Source organism: Ambystoma mexicanum, chromosome 9 (genome assembly GCF_040938575.1).
Source record: "Ambystoma mexicanum isolate Mex_15411 chromosome 9, UKY_AmexF1_1, whole genome shotgun sequence".
NCBI classification, from domain to species: Eukaryota; Metazoa; Chordata; class Amphibia; order Caudata; family Ambystomatidae; genus Ambystoma; species Ambystoma mexicanum.
The window spans coordinates 74,176,525-74,196,582 of record NC_090931.1 but is presented as its reverse complement, the minus strand read 5'-3'; the positions used below and the strand labels follow the sequence as shown (position 1 = coordinate 74,196,582).

Genomic DNA, 20,058 nt, shown 5'->3' with positions numbered 1-20,058 from the left:
CTTGCAGAATTAGGGAATGTTATCCTTTGAGGATTGATAGAGCATCCAGATAAATGCATTTTCTTATCCCAGGTAATATCTCAATCTTCTTGTGAGGTTGAACTTGTGTAGTTATTTGGTTTTCTCTGAGTCCTTGATTTATCCTCAATCCTAATGCTCTATTTAGCTAAAGCTCTGTTGACGTATGGGCTTTGTTTATGTCCCTCCATATCCGTAAGGGACTGTAACGCTATTTTGATTTGTATAAACACCCCCCAGAGGAAGCCAAAGCATCATGGTTTTTGTCAGTGAATGTATGTTGACATGGAGTTTTGGAGGCATATTCCTATAAGGTAAAACTGGAAAAGGAGAACATTTTGGGGACCTGATTGGCAGTTGGTAACCAACACAAGGTGGTGAATATTAAGATTATGAACACACGTTTATTTCTTCTAATTGACAGTACAAAGTGTATCTGAATAAATCCAACATAATCATTTCAGAATTGATGATGACGATGGGTGTGCAATATAAATGGGTGTTTTATGATATGAAGTTAGCACAATTTGGATATTGACTGACAGTAGTATGTACTTGACATCAAAGAAGTAGAGGACTACTTCAGGAAAAATAGTGTTTTACATGTCACTAATGTGTTGTATCATCCACAATCAAATGGGTTGGTAGAGAAGATTAATAGGGCCATTTAAAAGATTGCACTGCAGACAATAGTTGGATGGTGGGTTATGCTGAGCAATTAGCAGAGAAATTACAGGAAGACATGAAGGTGTATTAAAGAACATTGCGGGCTACCAACAGACTGCTCCTTTTTGAATCTTCGGAGTCAAATACACTTGTCTGTCCTACATAGCTAGACAGAACCAGTATAAAACATTTCAAAGACAATACTAAACATGACAGGGAGGAGGAGTGAACTGGCAGAGTTAGGAATTTGGTATGTGACCACTTATTTTACCAGTAATGACATCAGGGCATGATCTGGCAAAACTTAAACTTCCTGTTTTGTTTTCTTCTCCAGAATGCTGAAAGTTCCATCATCATTGCAGAATGCATACACATGAGTATAACAGAGGAAGGATTTAAGTATATTTTTGAGATTGGTAGGGAGCATATTGGCAAGGGGAAAAGGCATAAAATAATTTGTCATTACTAGGAAAGTACCAGGAGAGGGAATCTATAACCGAGGAAGGCATTTGTGAGGAAGAACGAAAACTATGGGCTATGCAGGGTGGACTAACATTGTACAAAAGACAAGGAAATACACATTTTAAGATTTTGGCTCACTGGTAACGTGGAGGTGCTTCGGGCATTGGTTAATGCTGTAGTGAGTTTATGGGAGGAAAGGAGGTTGCACAATGAATGTTGGAGGTTCTTCTCTTGAAGGAGAGATAGAGAGAAAGGGGGAGGGGAATTGGCTAATTATAGGGGACGTGCAGGATGGGCCTGGATGGTGCAAGAGAAAGGTCTGATGTGCTCTATTGTGGCCTAATGGCTAAATATAGATATACCTCGTTTTTAAAAAAAAAAAATAAAAAAAAAACATGTCAAGGTGCTTACATGATCCAGCCTCAAAACCAATCTCCACATTTGTTTTTCTTGTACCAAGAAGATTGTGACACCATTGAAAAACTGCAGTCTTTGGGTGTTATAGCTGTTCCTTGTCCTCCGTCCTCCAACATGTGCACACACATGTTTGGTTCTGTGAGTCTCCCCTGCTAGTTAGAATAGAAAACACAACCTATATGCTTCCCCTAAACCACTTTTCCCACATACCCATCTGGAGCTTTGAAATTCACAATTCACCGATGTACTCCTGACTGGAATTTGTTTTTCATGTATATCACCTCCTGCTTTTTCTGCTGGTTCCCCTTTTCTATATGCACCCCGGCATCCCTGATAGGCTTGTACCTTCTGGTGGGTGACAGGTGTTTACACTGCACAGTGCAGTTGACTGCACCGAGACGCCGTCGCGAGCCGCAGTCAATAATTTCAATTAGGACCAAACTTGCTGTTGTGGACCCTATCAGGAAAATCAATGGTCATATTTTTCAACACTTAACTTTTTTCCAGGCTGAATATTTTATTGCATTTCACACGAATTTCCAATGAAATATTAAAAGTTCTTTACCGAGCTCCAGAGCTCAGTTACTGTGTACTCTGCGGTGTTTGGACAGATGCGCCAGTGTGTTTGCCTGACCTTCTACAAGCACAGTGAAAAGAGATTCTCTAGTTTGCAGAGAGAAAAATGATGTGGAAAGTGTTTTCCTCCCCCTCCAGTAAATTAATTTGCGCGTGCATTGCTGTAGGTACAGCCAGCTATAGCTGTGTGCTGTGTGGGCGTCGCCACCCTCCCGCCTCTGGCAGCCACGTGATGCCCCTCACTGGTGAAAGGGAGAACTTCCACACCTGTACTCCCTCGCAGTGGATCCTCAGTGATCTCTTGTTGTGCGGATTCCGATCCACCGGCCTGGTCCATTCACTATGGTGCCAATGCTGTTCCTGAAACGATAGGTTACTGTCATTTCTTTAATTATTTATTTGGTTATAACGCATCGGAGACCGCAGGCATCAGGGCGCACATGAACACAAAACACAGAGGAAAGTGACGGGACAAGGCAGGCTAGAAAGGATTAGGGAGAACTACGCGAAGAGAAAGGATTTCAGTGCCTTCTTAAATGACTTTATGCTGCAGTCATGAGAAAAGTGCAGAGAAGAGCAGCAGCGAAGCAAGGCCTGGTGACCATGCCTGGCTGCCTAGTGTGCTCCTTTGTCTAGTCTGCAGTCGTGCTCCAGTTGGGGTACAGAAGAAGGATGGGAGACACCTGCTTGGATTGGTGGATATTGCGATGGTCTAAAATGTAGGGTTCTGAAACGGTGTCCTCTGTATCAAGGCTGCCAATTAGTGTATTAGTTGCCTCAATAGGTGCAATGGATGATTGGACAGATGGACAGTGGCCAATCAAGGACATTTTGCAGCCAATCGGATCTAAAGTTGTGCAGATGTGCCTGCTTCGTGCTGTTGGTCCTGGTTTATTGCTGACTGTGCTGGCGTCTGCAGATGTGCACGGCTTTTCCTGCTGTGACTGCCTTCTACATGTCCGGGCCTAGCATGTGCAGATGTGCCAGGGTTTGTTTGCTTGTTTGTTTATTTATTTATAATGCGCTCCAGACCCAAAGGTCACCGGGCGCAGCAGAAAGTATATGCGAAGCTTACATAGTTACATGAGTAATATTTACAATGTATAAAATGTACAGTAATGAATAAAATACAATGTACAAGGTTACATATATACGTACAGTTACAAGCTTACAGTGTGTTTGGGTAGTTACCAGGAGAGCTCGGAAGTGTGCGCAAGTATACATGCAGAATAAAGCAGTTATAGGTCTAAAGAGGCAGCTGATAATCTCTATGTACAATAGAGAGAGGTTGAACGTACAGGGGAATGGTCAGTGTTTAGGCATTGTTAGTGTTAATGTGTTTGATGAAATTCCTTCTGAACTGTGAGAAAGGTTGTTCAGCTCTTAGGTTGGGTGGCAAAGCGTTCCACAGGTTGGCAGCTCTCACAGGGAAGCTGGTACCACCAATTTTGGCAAGTCTGAATCTGGGTACTACCAGGCAGTTGGAATTAGCAATTCTCGTGGGTCTATTGGACGTTTTTCTTTTTATTTTGTCCGTCAAGTAACAAGGGGCAGCATTGTTGAGAGCCTTATGAGTTAAGGAGATCATTTTTAGATTAATTTTATTGTCGGTAGAGAGCCATTTATGTTGCCGCCTAATAGAGGAGATATGCTCCCTTTTCTTTATGCCAAGTGCAGCTCTAAGAGCATTATTTTGTAATGTTTGGAGTCTTTGAATAGTGGCTTTGTTGGCACCACTATAGAGGGCATTGCAGTAGTCGAGTCAGGAAAGTATTAAGGCTCTCGCTAGGATTAGACAACTGTCATTGGATAAGAAGGGTTTGCCTGCTCTTATCAGTTTGCAGGTGTAGGCTGTGGTAGAGGCAAGGGAATTAACCTGTTTAGTGAAAGACATGGTAGAGTCGAGGTAATAACCAAGTGTTTTTACTTCCCTCGAGACTTTGATCACATTTCCATCAATACTGAAGGCAGAGTTGTCCGGGCCCAGTTTGTTGATGTTTGCTTGTGTGCCCAGAATGATCAGCTCTGTCTTATCTTCAATCAGGCAGAGACCATGGGTTTCCATCCATGCCTGAATGATATGATACACTCTGTTCACCAACTCCGTGTCCTTACTATGATCCCCAGAAAGCGGGAAGAGAATCTGTGTATCATCTGCATAGTTAGTGTAGGTGATACCTAGATTATCCAGATCATCGAACAAGGGTTTGGTGAAGATATTGTATAGAGTCGGGGAGACGCAGGATCCCTGAGGGACTCCGCATGTGATAGGTATGACGTCTGCTGCTGCTGATGGGGAAAAAACTCTCATAGTTCTCTCACTCAGAAAGGATTTTATCCAACTGGTGGCTTGGGTGGAGAAATGAGCGGCGGTGTCCAGGTGTCTACAAAGGACCTTGTGGTCGACAAGATCGAAGGCGGCTGAGAGATCCAATAGGAGGAGGAGAGCTGTCTTGCCTTGATCTCTCAGTTCGTCTATTTGGGTCTTTAAGTCGATAAGGGCAGTTTCCGTTCCGTGTAATGGGCGGAAGCCAGATTGTCTAACTCCTAGTAATTTATGCAGTTCAAGGTGTTTTTGAATCTGCGTATAGGCCACTTTATCCAGAATCTTCAGTAGGATTGGAACTGTGGTAATTGGACGGTAATTAGTGGGGATAAGAGGGTCTAAAGTCTGCTTTTTGAGCAGCGGGAGCACCCATGATTGTTTTAGGTTGACAGGGATGATGCCTGTGGAGAAGGACGCGTTAACAAGTTTGGAGATAAAAGGTGATAAATCTCTGGCAGCGTCTTTTATTAACTGTGCTGGTCAGATGTCACCTTTGCAATTAGACGGCTTGAGGGTGAGGATGATTTTCTCTACCTCTAATGTTGTAGTTTTGGTGAAGGAAAATTTACTAATTTGGGGATTATGGGTGGCATTAGTTAGTGGTATATGGGTAGCATTAGTTAGTGGTATAGGCAAATTAGTGATATTGAGCGAGTCTTTTTTTAGTTGGATTTTATTTTGGAGGGTATTTATTTTGTTAGCTAGGGCATGTTGAATATCTGTGCACCAGGTCTGGTCCTTGGTTCAAGTGTCTGGTATGGCTATGGGTGATTCAAGTTCCTTCAATACGGAGAAGAGTTCCTTCAAACTTGAATTAGAATTGGCAATGCGATAGTTATAAGAGTTCTTCTTTGCCAGGCAAACTTCCTTTTTGTATTGGCGTGAGATGGATGCCAGGGTAGCCTTGTTCTCATTGGTTGGGCATAGTTTCCAGTTAGATTCACATTTTCTCTTAGTAAGACGTAGGGTCTTGAGTTCAGGTGTAAACCATTTATTTAGGTGGGCTTTAGGTTTATTTGTACGCATTTTTAATGGGGCAATTTCTTCCTGATGTTTCTGGCTGGCCTGGCATGTATAGATGTGCAAGAGTCTTCCTGCTCATCCTGGCTGGCTTGGTATGTGCAGATGTGCCAGGGTATTCCTGATGTTCCTGGCTGGCCTGGCATGTGCAGATGTGCCATAGTCGTCCTGCTCTTCCTGGCTTGTTCATGTATGATAGCCTTAGCATGTGCCGATGTGCCAGGCTCTTCCTGGTGTTCCTGGCTGGCCTGGCATCTGAAGATGTGCCAGAGTCTTCCTGCCCTTCCTGGCTTGTTCATGTATGACAGACTTGCCATGTGTGGATGTGCTGTGGACCTCCTGCTGTCCTTGAATTGCTCCTGACTTGGCTGGCATGTGTAGATGTGCGGTGGCCTGCCTTTTATGCCTGACCAGCACTTCACTGGCTGGCACGTGCAGATGTTCCGAGGGTCCTCGTGTTGTCTCTGGCTGGCCAGGAAGGTGCAGATATGCACTTGTCTGCCTGCTGTACCTGACATGTAGTTTGATGGCATAGCATGTGCAGATGTACCTGGGTCTTTCTGGTGTTCCTGGCTGGCCCGGTATGTGCCGATATGCCAGGGTCTTCTTGTTGTTCCTGGCTGGCCTGGTCCTCTTGTTGTGTCTAGCCTGCACTTTCCTGGCCTGGCATGGACAGATATGCCAGGACATTCCTGTTCTGCCTGACAAACCACTGTTAGCAGTATGCCACCTCTGCAAGCCACCACTGGATGGTGCCAGCATTGCAATTCACTAACTAGTCATGTTAACTAATCCACAACCGTATTGCAATGTTAACGGCAGCAAAGCCGTGGTGCATTTCGAGGTGCATAGGTAGTGCATACATTGTCATTTTTCTTGATTTTTCTTTGATTTGCATTTAGTCGTTTCTTATCTTTTTAGGGAGAAATTAGTTTGCCACTTGATTGCATGATGTAAAGGACAGCTCTGCTGCTGTTCAATAGAGACTATGATAAGCAAACAGATGTGCTCCCGGCAGCAGATGTGCCTAATATGCCCTTAAAATGCCCCTAAAACTGTCAGGGAAGTGTTGGGTATCTGGTTTAATGTAAAATGCTCCTGGCAGCTGCCCAAACCTGTGCATTGTTGCGATTTGATGGATGTTGTTACTGTTAATGTGTTCTTTTAATGCCACACTGTATCGGAAAATCACATTATATATTCAGCAAGATTCCATTATTTCAAGCCACTACACTGAGCCTCGAAGGGGGTTTTGAGAAGAAGAACCAGGAATCTCCATTTGACACCCAGGCCTGTTACCAAGTCATGTGTGTTGCGCGGCAGTGGTGTGTGTAACAGGCTGAGACTGGCAGATAGGGCAAGCTCCAAGTGGCTGGTCTGGTGGACTAACATGGGACGCCGTTGTGGCCCAGTGTTGGCCAGTTTGATGACTTTGCGCCCTAAGGTAATTGATCGTGTTGGCCAATGCTGTAGGCCCATTCTGCTCTCACAGGCACATTATTAAATCAGGGTCCTTCCCGAATAATCTATCATTATGGATAACGAGTTATCATTTGCTAATGTCGCTCACTTTTGTTTGGTGGATGGGTCTAACTTGTGCTCTAGTTTGACGCTGGCAGGCGCCAGCTTTTCAAAAGACAAAGTATGACTTCATTCAGTGACTCACTTCAGATGGCTTTTTCAAATATGCATTCTGGGACTTGTAGTAATGTTTATTTATCTATTTAATACTTCTACAGCACCAAAGAATAAGCTGCCTCAGTGCGTGCGCGGCTCTGAAGCCAGATTGCCCCGCGCCCAGGATATTTTTTGATGTTAGATGCTTTTGAACCTGAAGATGGGCCACTCTGTCTAGGATCTTAAGAAATAAAGGCATGTTTGTAATCATAGTTGAAAACATTCCTGGGATCCAGTGTAGGCTTCTTCAGTAAGGGTGAAACCCAAGCCTGCTTAATGCACTCAGGTACATGGCATGGTAAAGATGTAATCCATGTTGTAATGGTAGAAATCAACAGATGAGAACAGGCCTTCGCCACCAGAGTTGGGCATTCCTGTCCTGTGCAGCAGGCTGGCTTAAGTTGTGCCACAATGTCTGTTACTTCGGCTTCTGCAATTAGCCAAAAAGGAAACAAGTCCTGCCTCTTTTCTCCACTAATGGATGAGGGATATGCACTGTAGATTGAATTTTCACTGAGCTGCTGCTCTCTTCTGACCGCGTTTATTGCTCCTATTTTCCCTGATCTTCTGACCTTTTCCGGCCATTGCATCCTGAATGGAAGTGCACCACGCTTTGCCTATCGTGATTTTAGTATCCATTGGACGAGCATTTTCTAGCTCACTAAAAACTCTAAGAAGTTCTCGTGAGTCGGATCCAACATTTCTAATCCTTGATTCGTACTCAGTTTGTTTGGATTCAGTTCGGGTTAACCTATGATTTTTAGTGCTGTGGAATAGGCTTCTCTGAGGTTCTCGATTTGATCTACTTATTGTAAATATTACACATAATCCATTTTTGACAGAGCATCTCTGGAGAACAGGGTTCCGTGTGAAAAGCTTGCCGCCAAAAAGGCAGTTTACACAATAAATCGTGGCAAATAAGGCTGTGGTGTGGCCACTGCAATCCATGGAATGGAAGCAGGGACGCCCCCGGACATATTATACCATTCAAGGGGAGCAGGGGACACCCCTGCAACACCCACTCCACTTCTGCGTTTTAATGGAGACACTTTTACCGGGTCCCACGACAGCCTTTTTGCAGCAATTGTTTGTGAAAACGGCCTTTTGGGCGGCAACCTTTTCACTGGACACCGAGAATAGCCGGCTTTATATATCTTTTTAAGTAGGTGCTGAGATTTCAGAGGAACAATTGAGTCCACCGCTTTCGACAAGTACCCTAATACACCCGGGCAAAGTCCTCAGCAGTTTCACAGTTATCTATGTTTTGAGACAACGGGGCTATAAGCGGATCCATCACCTCAGGAGTAACTCCCCAGACATTCCTAAAAAGAATGGTAATATGTTCTGGCTTCCCTGTCCTCAGCTGTGTGGTAGCCGCAAGTTGAAAAATAATTACGCTATAATGGTGCATTTTTTTTACCACTAAAGTGCTCATGGACATGTCCCTGAATCAGATCAAGTGATTTTCCCTTATACCGCAGATTTTGATTTTCACCAAACCTTATATCGCGCCACGACTCCCAGTGCAGTTTGCTGGCTTCCTAATGCCTTTGCGCAGCCATTTCACCATCTCCCCCATAAATCACAACATCGGCAATACGAGTTCAAAAGAACATATAATAATATAATTAAGATAGCTCCACGAGACTGAATTTTAAAAGTGTGGAGTAGCCTCAGGTGTAATGGCTTCATAAAGCCTGTCAGATTTACTTCTGCTGCGAGGAAATTTAAAAGGTTTCGCTTTAATGCTATGCAAATCAGACTGGAGATATTCCGGCACCAACGGTGGCGCTGGGATGTAGAGTTGAGCCGAGTCACACAATTAAAGCTCTCATTTCTCTATTAGGACACATCATAGCGTGGGTGGTTCTGCTTTAATAGAGAACCGCAGGCTCTGGGAGAAAGGGATCATGTCTTTAGCTATCTGCGGCCAGACGGGCTTTGGATATCTTGCAACTCTCTGGCCAAAAAGAAGGACAGGCGGGGGCATCACATTAACGGTGAAATAACAAAACCTGGCATGTATACAAGGGAGCAGGTGCCAAAATGGTGCTTTGCATGAGGTCGACTTTGCACCTTTGTCGTGTCCCGTCCAAAGGGTACAGGGTATGATGGCGATTTCTTCATTAACACTCGCTCCGAAACGATCTGCATAAGCCACCAAAGCTCTATAGAGACGACGTAAGGCCACGTATGGAAGTAACCAAAATGGCAGCCATATGAATTTGGGCAGAGTAAGTAGTTGTCATTTTTTGATTATTCCAGCTCATGGAGCCTTATGCCAGCCTCTGCAGGAATTATGCATTGGGTTAACAGAGAAAAAACAGTCATGAGTAAATATCAGGACCAGCAGGTGTCCACCAAACTGATATGGAAATGAAACCACTTCTAAGATCTTCAATCATCACCGTACTCCATTTTACTTGAATCATATTTGCCCACTCCTGGATTTCCAGCCCCCGTCACACTGCCTGTGGGAACACATAGGCCTGAGCTTGTAATGCATAATTAAACTACAAGTCCTAGAAAGCACAGTAGACTAGACTGGATAAGGGTAGTCCTGTAGATGTAGTGCCAGTTGACAACTCTAAAGAGATGATTAGAACATGTTTTGAAGTCCCTCTCCTGAGAACGCCCACATAACTTGTTCTATGGGACGGTTGACTGTCAGGAGTAACTACAACCACGTTTCTTCTCGCTGTACTTTACCAGAGGAACATGTCAATTTGTATATCAGTCTGGTCTCTCCCATAAGGGAAGTCAAGGACTGAAATGCTGGGCAATTCTCCTCTGACCAAGAGTAACGCAAATAAGCGAGGACGTGTTTCTGCCTTGTTAGGCATCATCAGGGAGGTGTTGCTGTGGTGCTGTGGCTCTCTAAGCACAGTGAGCAAGGGCTGCTGCCAGGATTTTGTTTGGTAACTTTGGGTGAAACCTCAGGTTTTCCAAAATGTTCAAGATTGTGAGATCCACTTTGCTGGGAATCAGCTGTGTTTTTAATTATTTCCCTCACAGTGGATTATGGAGTGGGCAGAGACCTATGCAGAGTCTCCACATGGAGTAGAGCAATGCATTCAAGTGCATTTCCCGCTCCACATGCCATGCAGGGAATCTTACCCAAAAGGATATGTGCAGGGTTTGCCGCTGCATGCCTTCCTTCATCCTTTGCATTTGCGGTTCGCATGCAAAAAGAAAGTCTTTACTAGCATATTTTTCGGATAAAAAGCCAACAAATTCGTTTTTGCACACATTTCCTGGCAATTTTACTAGAGGTGTAAAATAATTCAGTATTTTGCAATTTCACAATAAAGTGAAAGATTAATACTTTCATACAATTACCCTGGCTGATTTACGGTTTTGCAGGGTACGACGTCCTTTCACCGACACCCGTTGGGATATAATGGGTTGAGGGGGTCGGGAAAAACAAAAAATAGCTAGAAGATGGGGGAACAAACTGCGTCGTAGAAACGTGTGTAGATGAAATGACATGGAATCTTTTCCAGACTACTTTTGAGGAAAGCATTGATTTGTACCGTCTGGGTTTTGGTTAATCTCTCCTCTCTACATTGGTGAAATAACGACCCATTCCACAGTACAGACCTTATTGTGAGAATGGTGGCAACAATGAAATCATGTGTTATTTTAAATGGCACTTATTTTTAAACTGAAATCTATCTGTGAGTTAGGATTCTGTTAGTTATTTACCAAATTGGGTGAATTGAAAGTACTGCATGCTGTAAATCTGGATTATGCACTCCGTGCGGTAATTTCACTGCACCCCATTTGATGAAAATTTCATGCAATCTGAACTCAAATCTTAGTGGTATTTGAGAAATACAAATTGGGCTTCCTTTCAAGTTAGGTGGTATTTTAGCTGTAAATTCACCAAAATAACACCAAACTCGATTACCGTTACTGCCACTTGGTCCAACAGATGTACCAGGAGATTCCAAGTGGTGGTAGGGAAATGTAAATACCCTTTTTTGGAGTCCAAAGGACTCTCTGGGGATTTTGGAAGAGTTTCCACAAGCGGTAATTCCCTATGCAATATTTTAATCGATTTTGCGGAGGAAAATTGGCGGATTTACTTCCAGGATTTACTTCCAGCTCCTTGCTGCAGGTAAATTCTCCAATGTTCCTCCAAACATGGAATTTGGGGTGCAGTAAATATGGCAGTAATTAGCCTGTATTATATTATAGTACTTATTTAACATAATTACCACCACGTTTGCACCACACTGCTCTACTTGTAATGAGACCCACTATTTAAAATACCACATTTTACCATTACCACTATCCTCAGCTCTTGAAGGATAACTTTATATTTGGGGAATTAAAGTAAGCAACCCCCACTAGATGACTTTCACCTTTCAAGGGGTTTTGCTCCTGCAAACTGCTAGTACATTTTCCAGTGGTTTGTCTGGGGAAGAAAATGAGGGCCCTGCAAGGAAGGTCAGGCCCCTGTCATTCCCTGTGGACCCTATAAATGCCCCCATGTGCCTCTGGGGACTCACGTTGGCCCTAGAAAATGTTTATTTATTATTGTGGTAAGGTGAGGCACGCAGGCCATGGAGATCAGGGATTGCAGCAATGGGTGTCATAAGGGGGCTTTTTTAGAAGGTTCACATGTGCTGGTTTGCAACCCAAAATGTGTCCTGCAAAATTCATGAGACATAGAGCCAAAAGTTATATTTCCTGTGAAGTTCATGCAACCTGAGTGGTTACAGAAATAGTGCATCCCAGTGCCTTCAGTGAGACTGGAAAATGAGCAAGGACAGGCATCCCTTTGTAGAGATCAGCAACCTTCCCCCCTGGGGTGGGGTGCTCATCTCTGTATTTGTTTACTAACGCTTGTCTTTTCAGCCTTAATGGTGGTGCTGCCACTCGCCAGACATCATGCCGTGGGAAGGACAGCAGCACCATTAAAGCAGAAAAGTTGAGGCCGCTGGAAGCCAATGCCTTTTTTTCCTAAAGCCTGAAGCTCCCATGAATGAGTGGGAGCTTCAGACCTTAGAAAAAAAGGCCTTGGCTTCCAGCGGCCACACCTTTTCTTCGATAATGGTGGTGCCGGTCCACGGGTATCTCTTGATTGAAGGGATGCCTCGTAGGTTGCCGGTGCCACCATTATGGATTAAAGGCATATTTTTTTAAAGCCTGAAGCTCTCACAAATGAACGAGAGCATAAGGCTTTAGAAAAAAAAAGCTGTGTACATGAGTGAGAGTTTCAAGCTTTCGAAAAAAAAGCTATGTTTTTTAGTGGCCAGGGCCGGCAGGAGACATTAGTGAGCCCCCGCAACACACCACCTCAGAACGATATTTCTGAGCATGCATGGGCTCAGCCCTGACTAGTTCCGGCCCAATTAAAGCCCATCTGCATCTTCAAAAATGAGCTGAACCAGAGGGGGTTGGCAACCGTCTCTTGCTGTATTGAACACCCACCTCTGATCCCTGACTGTGTGAGCAAATGCCCACTCTTTAAAGAATTGCTTTATAGGATTAGGTCATCTTTTACTGGCATAACAGGAAGATGGCTGCTTCCCAAAAACAACCTACCATCACAGAGCCCAACCTTTAGCACTTGAACCAGGATGAAAGGCTCACAAACCAGTGCACAATCAGATGCGCTGATTAAACTGACATTCAAATAACCGGCCATTGTGTAGGTGTGTTATTAGTGTGGTGAGATTTCCACACAGAGCCGATAATCGTCAGGCATGGGTGCCTTGCCTGTAATTTCTCCCCACTCTCATCTGACTAACGGCACTGTATGGCTTGGGTGTACCGCCCAATTTTAAACTCATTGGTCCTTATTCATTGCTGCTGGGCTGCTCCACACAGCTTCTATATCCCAAGTGTCACATTGCGTCAGCAACAGTTAAAAAGAGATTACAAGCGCCTACTAGTCCTTTCCCCTCATCAAACGGGGCCTTTTAATGTCCTGATGGTGAGGGCAGCACCGGAGAGCGTTCTTGAGGGCGCCGAGCCTCGTGTTTGTCTGGAAGACAGCCCTCAGTTGACCATGGAGTTTCTGGTGAGGTGGACGGTGGGTCTCGTATGTCGCTTGTTTCCTGTCAGTGCTTGGGGACCGTACTTGTCCAGTGTTCTCAATGAGCAGACACAGACCTGCCTGGTGAACACCTTTGGCCAGATTACAGAAACCTTGTCCCTATGCCAGTGCAAAGTTGCATGGTGTTAGCAGTAGGGCAACGTTTGCTCCGTTGCAAACATTCATTAAATGTGCATGCCTTTTGCATTAGGGCCTTTTTTTCCCTAGTACTTATACCCTGCACAGATGTCCTTGTCATGGCAGAAAGGTTTTGTAATATGGCCCCTGTGTCACCAATGCAAAGTATCAGTAACCGGGCCCCTAGTGTGGCCTTCCATGTGTCCATCAATGATCCACGTCAAGCTGGTCATCTAGAGTTGGCGTTTCTCAAAAGGCCCACTATGGCCAGCCCAGGACACTTCACCGCGATGACACTCATGCTGTTCGGAGAAGGCAGGTTGCGTGTTTGTCAGTTCAGAGGCCGAACCTATGAAAGGGTTCCTTCACATGGCTATTATTTCTTACTGCTGTACCCTAGTTGTGACGCCCCCCCTCCCCACCCTTTCCTTGGATTGTTACCCACAGAGAACAACACTAACACAAGATGCTCCCAATGGCACGACTCAACTAGGAAAGCCTTACCAATCCATCCTTGAAAATCGAAGACAACCTATTTCCAAAGGGATGCAGTGATACTTTTGCTGTGCAAATGGCCACCAGGAGGCGACATTTCCCTAAGAATGCACCCTCCAGACAATCAAACACTTTCACTTTCCCCAAATAGTCTAGGATTGGAGGTAAAAACATATATGGATGTGTGCTTCCAGGCACATCACACTGGCCTTCTATTATAACCATGTGGTCATAGTGAAATGATAGTTTCTACTCTTAGAAAAGGCACAAGCAACATGCACACGGGTTGCAAAATAAATGTAGTCTAGTGAATGACGCAGTTAATGTGCAGCACGTATGTGATATGTGTCAATAATATATGGATGTGTGCTTCCAGGCACATCACACTGGCCTTCTATTAGAACCATGTGGTCAGAGTGAAATGATAGTTTCTACTCTTAGAAAAGGCACAAGCAACATGCACACGGGTTGCAAAATAAATGTAGTCTAGTGAATGACGCAGTTAATGTGCAGCACGTATGTGATATGTGTCAATAATGCATATTCCATCTATATTCCAAATAAAGCTCATACACATTCTATATGTATGATATCTGATGCCCAGCATGACCTGTATTGGCTGCCGGAGCATATGTTGCCCTGTGCTAACATAAGGCTTTAAGGAACACATGGCAACATGGGGGCGGGGCCTGCAGCTCCCCAGACATGTTTTATGGTAACCTACAGCTCTCATCAGCTGAGCTAGTATAGTCAATGGTGAGGGATCATGGGAGTCATAGTCCAACAGCTTCGCTTTGCCACTGTTGCTCTAGAGAATATATAGTAATGCCGGAACCTCTTGATATGGCAGTTGCAGCATTCTCGTATCGGCTGCGAAAGTGCGTCATACCTTCCAGTATAATAATTTTACACGCTATCATTGAGCATAAACGCCACACACAACTGCAGCACTCCAATGCCATCAAAACCAGGCGCTGTGTGTCATATTTAAGAATATATCTAGAGAGGCTTTTGTGAAGACAGGGGGTCATGGCGCGTGAGTGCCGGTACAGTACCGGCAGAGGACGTGTGCATAGCACGCTATGCAGTGGAGGGTCTTTAGAGCGATTGTGCACGTACCTGAGTGTACACAAGCGCCTCTGCTCTCAGCGTACCCAACGCATGAGCGCACTTGCCTTACGCAGGCTGGCAGGTTCCGCCTGCTCTGCAGGCATGCCTTTGCAGTATTTCAGCCTTCATTGGCAATGTATTCTCATTATGCCCGATCCATCTGTCTTCATAATGCACACTCCTCAATTACAGTATCAAAATCTTTTCCTCTGCATCGTAAAAAAAATGATCTACGGAACAATACCAGCAAAACATAATAATGCAGTGTGATTATTAATGAAACGAATGCTTTCAGAGAGTGATAATTTCTCCGCAGAAGGGAAGCCATCCCTTTGTTGAAAGCTGGCGGGAATGTGCAAAGACGCGAGGTGGGAATGCTTCCCTGGATAGACTGCCAAGAGACAAGGGCCGGGGAAGTGTTGGGCACTGTGTCTCGGAGATAAGGGAGGGATGGATGGATGCATCAGCGGAAGAATGGTTTGTCATGGCCAGGGCTTTAAGTGGTCTGGGGCTACCTGGGGTGGAGCCCGACAGGCTCGGAAACATGGCTCTAAGGCAGGACCCTGCCTTGGCTCCATAATGTCTACCTTGCAGCTCCGGCCACCTGAGGACAAGGCTTTAGAATAAAGTGACTTTTCTATATAATGGTGGCGCTGGCAACTGACAGGCAATCCTTTAACAAGAAGTTGCCAGTGTGCCGGCACCGCCATTATGGAAGAAAAGGTGAGGCTGCTAGAAGCCAAGGCCTTTTTTTCTAGCTTGGGAGTTTTAGGCTTTAGGAAAAAAAGGCCTTGGCTTTCAGCAGTTCACCGTTTCAGCGTTAATGGCGCCACTATCCCTCCCAGGCATCCCTTTAGCCATGAGGTGCAGCGATCACTTGAGGGTGATCACTGCATCCATTACTCAAAGGAATGCCTGTGAGGGGCAGCACCACCATTAAGGCTTAAAAGATGTGGCGCTTTTCCCTGCCAGGGATCCCGTTAGTTAATAGATGCAGAGATCAGCACCCCCTCCCCCCACCCCCTATTGCAAAGGGCTGCCTGTTGAGGTGCCTGTAGCCCATTGAGCCGGGGCTCGTTTAGGGGACATGGCCTAATGAGCTGGTAGGCGACCCCTGCTGTTAAACCACGCCCCCATAATGCCATAATGATGCCCGGCTCATGTTTCTGTGCCATTCGAGGCACTGGTCATGACCTTGGTGCACGTACGTCCTGTTTGATGGCCCAGAGTTCAGCAAAAGGGAAGAGGGGGATGTGTCCTAAAGTGATGAGACATTTGGATTGTGTTTCCAAGGCAGATTTGAGAATCGTAAGTTAGGACACAGTGTAATGTTAAAAGCATGAGGGGCTCGAGCGTCTACTTGGGCAATCGTGGAAGTTTGGTGACTGATTTGCCTGGGCATCTCTCCATACTTTATTCCCCCAGGAAAAGTGGTGCGTAAAGTTAAATGTTTTTATTGAATGCAGGTGTCAAGGTATTACAGTGACACTGAAAAAGCCTGGCTTGCGTAAGTAAAAAAGGATATTAGCAGTTTTACTTGGTGCGCAGGGTCGGACCATAATTGGAAGTATACTTTCAAAATATAGCACGTGATAGATAGCCATTTATAGTGATGCAGGCTGTGTTCATTGGACTGTGTGAAAGACAGCGGTGGGTGCGATACATAGCCACTCGTAGTGAGACCATGTAGACTGGGCTCCCTAGACTGTGTGAAAGACAGCGGTGGATGCGATACATAGCCACTCGTAGTGAGACCATGTAGACTGGGCTCCCTATGCAGGCTGTGTTCATTAGACTGTGTGAAAGACAGCGGTGGATGCGATACATAGCCACTCGTAGTGAGACCATGTAGACTGGCCTCCCTATGCAGGCAGTGTTCATTGGACTGTGTGAAAGACAGCGGTGGGTGCAATACATAGCCACTCGTAGTGAGACCACGTAGACTGGGCTCCCTAGACTGTGTGAAAGACAGCGGTGGATGCGATACATAGCCACTCGTAGTGAGACCATGTAGACTGGGCTCCCTATGCAGGCTGTGTTCATTGGACTGTGTGAAAGACAGCGGTGGATGCGATACATAGCCACTCGTAGTGAAACCATGTAGACTGGGCTCCCTAGACTGTGTGAAAGACAGCGGTGGATGCGATACATAGCCACTCGTAGTGAGATCATGTAGACTGGGCTCCCTATGCAGGCAGTGTTCATTGGACTGTGTGAAAGACAGCGGTGGATGCGATACATAGCCACTCGTAGTGAGACCATGTAGACTGGGCTCCCTATGCAGGCTGTGTTCATTAGACTGTGTGAAAGACAGCGGTGGATGCGATACATAGCCACTCGTAGTGAGACCATGTAGACTGGGCTCCCTATGCAGGCTGTGTTCATTGGACTGTGTGAAAGACAGCGGTGGGTGCGATACATAGCCACTCATAGTGAGACCATGTAGACTGGGCTCCCTAGACTGTGTGAAAGACAGCGGTGGATGCGATACATAGCCACTCGTAGTGAGATCATGTAGACTGGGCTCCCTATGCAGGCTGTGCTCATTAGACTGTGTGAAAGACAGCGGTGGATGCGATACATAGCCACTCGTAGTGAGACTATTTAGACTGGGATCCCTATGCAGGCTGTGTTCATTGGACTGTGTGAAAGACAGCGGTGGATGCGATACATAGCCACTCGTAGTGAGACCATGTAGACTGGGCTCCCTATGCAGGCTGTGCTCATTAGACTGTGTGAAAGACAGCGGTGGGTGCGATACATAGCCACTCGTAGTGAGACCATGTAGACTGTGCTCCCTATGCAGGCTGTGCTCATTAGACTGTGTGAAAGACAGCGGTGGATGCGATACATAGCCACTCGTAGTGAGACCATGTAGACTGGGCTCCCTATGCAGGCAGTGTTCATTAGACTGTGTGAAAGACAGCGGAGGATGCGATACATAGCCACTCGTAGTGAGACCATGTAGACTGGGCTCCCTATGCAAGCAGTGTTCATTAGACTGTGTGAAAGACAGCGGTGGATGCGATACATAGCCACTCGTAGTGAAACCACGTAGACTGGGCTCCCTAGACTGTGTGAAAGACAGCGGTGGATGTGATACATAGTCACTCGTAGTGAGACCATGTAGACTGGGCTCCCTATGCAGGCTGTGTTCATTGGACTGTGTGAAAGACAGCGGTGGGTGCGATACATAGCCACTCGTAGTGAGACCATGTAGACTGGGCTCCCTAGACTGTGTGAAAGACAGCGGTGGATGCGATACATAGCCACTCGTAGTGAGACCATGTAGACTGGGCTCCCTATGCAGGCTGTGTTCATTAGACTGTGTGAAAGACAGCGGTGGATGCGATACATAGCCACTCGTAGTGAGACCATGTAGACTGGCCTCCCTATGCAGGCAGTGTTCATTGGACTGTGTGAAAGACAGCGGTGGGTGCAATACATAGCCACTCGTAGTGAGACCACGTAGACTGGGCTCCCTAGACTGTGTGAAAGACAGCGGTGGATGCGATACATAGCCACTCGTAGTGAGACCATGTAGACTGGGCTCCCTATGCAGGCTGTGTTCATTGGACTGTGTGAAAGACAGCGGTGGATGCGATACATAGCCACTCGTAGTGAAACCATGTAGACTGGGCTCCCTAGACTGTGTGAAAGACAGCGGTGGATGCGATACATAGCCACTCGTAGTGAGATCATGTAGACTGGGCTCCCTATGCAGGCAGTGTTCATTGGACTGTGTGAAAGACAGCGGTGGATGCGATACATAGCCACTCGTAGTGAGACCATGTAGACTGGGCTCCCTATGCAGGCTGTGTTCATTAGACTGTGTGAAAGACAGCGGTGGATGCGATACATAGCCACTCGTAGTGAGACCATGTAGACTGGGCTCCCTATGCAGGCTGTGTTCATTGGACTGTGTGAAAGACAGCGGTGGGTGCGATACATAGCCACTCATAGTGAGACCATGTAGACTGGGCTCCCTAGACTGTGTGAAAGACAGCGGTGGATGCGATACATAGCCACTCGTAGTGAGATCATGTAGACTGGGCTCCCTATGCAGGCTGTGCTCATTAGACTGTGTGAAAGACAGCGGTGGATGCGATACATAGCCACTCGTAGTGAGACCATTTAGACTGGGATCCCTATGCAGGCTGTGTTCATTGGACTGTGTGAAAGACAGCGGTGGATGCGATACATAGCCACTCGTAGTGAGACCATGTAGACTGGGCTCCCTATGCAGGCTGTGCTCATTAGACTGTGTGAAAGACAGCGGTGGGTGCGATACATAGCCACTCGTAGTGAGACCATGTAGACTGTGCTCCCTATGCAGGCTGTGCTCATTAGACTGTGTGAAAGACAGCGGTGGATGCGATACATAGCCACTCGTAGTGAGACCATGTAGACTGGGCTCCCTATGCAGGCAGTGTTCATTAGACTGTGTGAAAGACAGCGGAGGATGCGATACATAGCCACTCGTAGTGAGACCATGTAGACTGGGCTCCCTATGCAAGCAGTGTTCATTAGACTGTGTGAAAGACAGCGGTGGATGCGATACATAGCCACTCGTAGTGAAACCACGTAGACTGGGCTCCCTAGACTGTGTGAAAGACAGCGGTGGATGTGATACATAGTCACTCGTAGTGAGACCATGTAGACTGGGCTCCCTATGCAGGCTGTGTTCATTGGACTGTGTGAAAGACAGCGGTGGGTGCGATACATAGCCACTCGTAGTGAGACCATGTAGACTGGGCTCCCTAGACTGTGTGAAAGACAGCGGTGGATGCGATACATAGCCACTCGTAGTGAGACCATGTAGACTGGGCTCCCTATGCAGGCTGTGCTCATTAGACTGTGTGAAAGACAGCGGTGGATGCGATACATAGCCACTCGTAGTGAGACCATTTAGACTGGGCTCCCTATGCAGGCTGTGTTCATTGGACTGTGTGAAAGACAGCGGTGGATGCGATACATAGCCACTCGTAGTGAGACCATGTAGACTGGGCTCCCTATGCAGGCTGTGCTCATTAGACTGTGTGAAAGACAGTGGTGGATGCGATACATGGCCACTCGTAGTGAGACCATGTAGACTGGGCTCCCTATG

At 46.1% G+C, this 20,058-nt stretch overlaps 1 pseudogene; it reads right to left on the bottom strand.

Annotated features, from left to right (window-relative positions):
• LOC138487259 (kin of IRRE-like protein 3) overlaps positions 1-20,058 on the bottom strand; it is a 1,139,741-nt pseudogene that overhangs the window by 727,009 nt on the left and 392,674 nt on the right.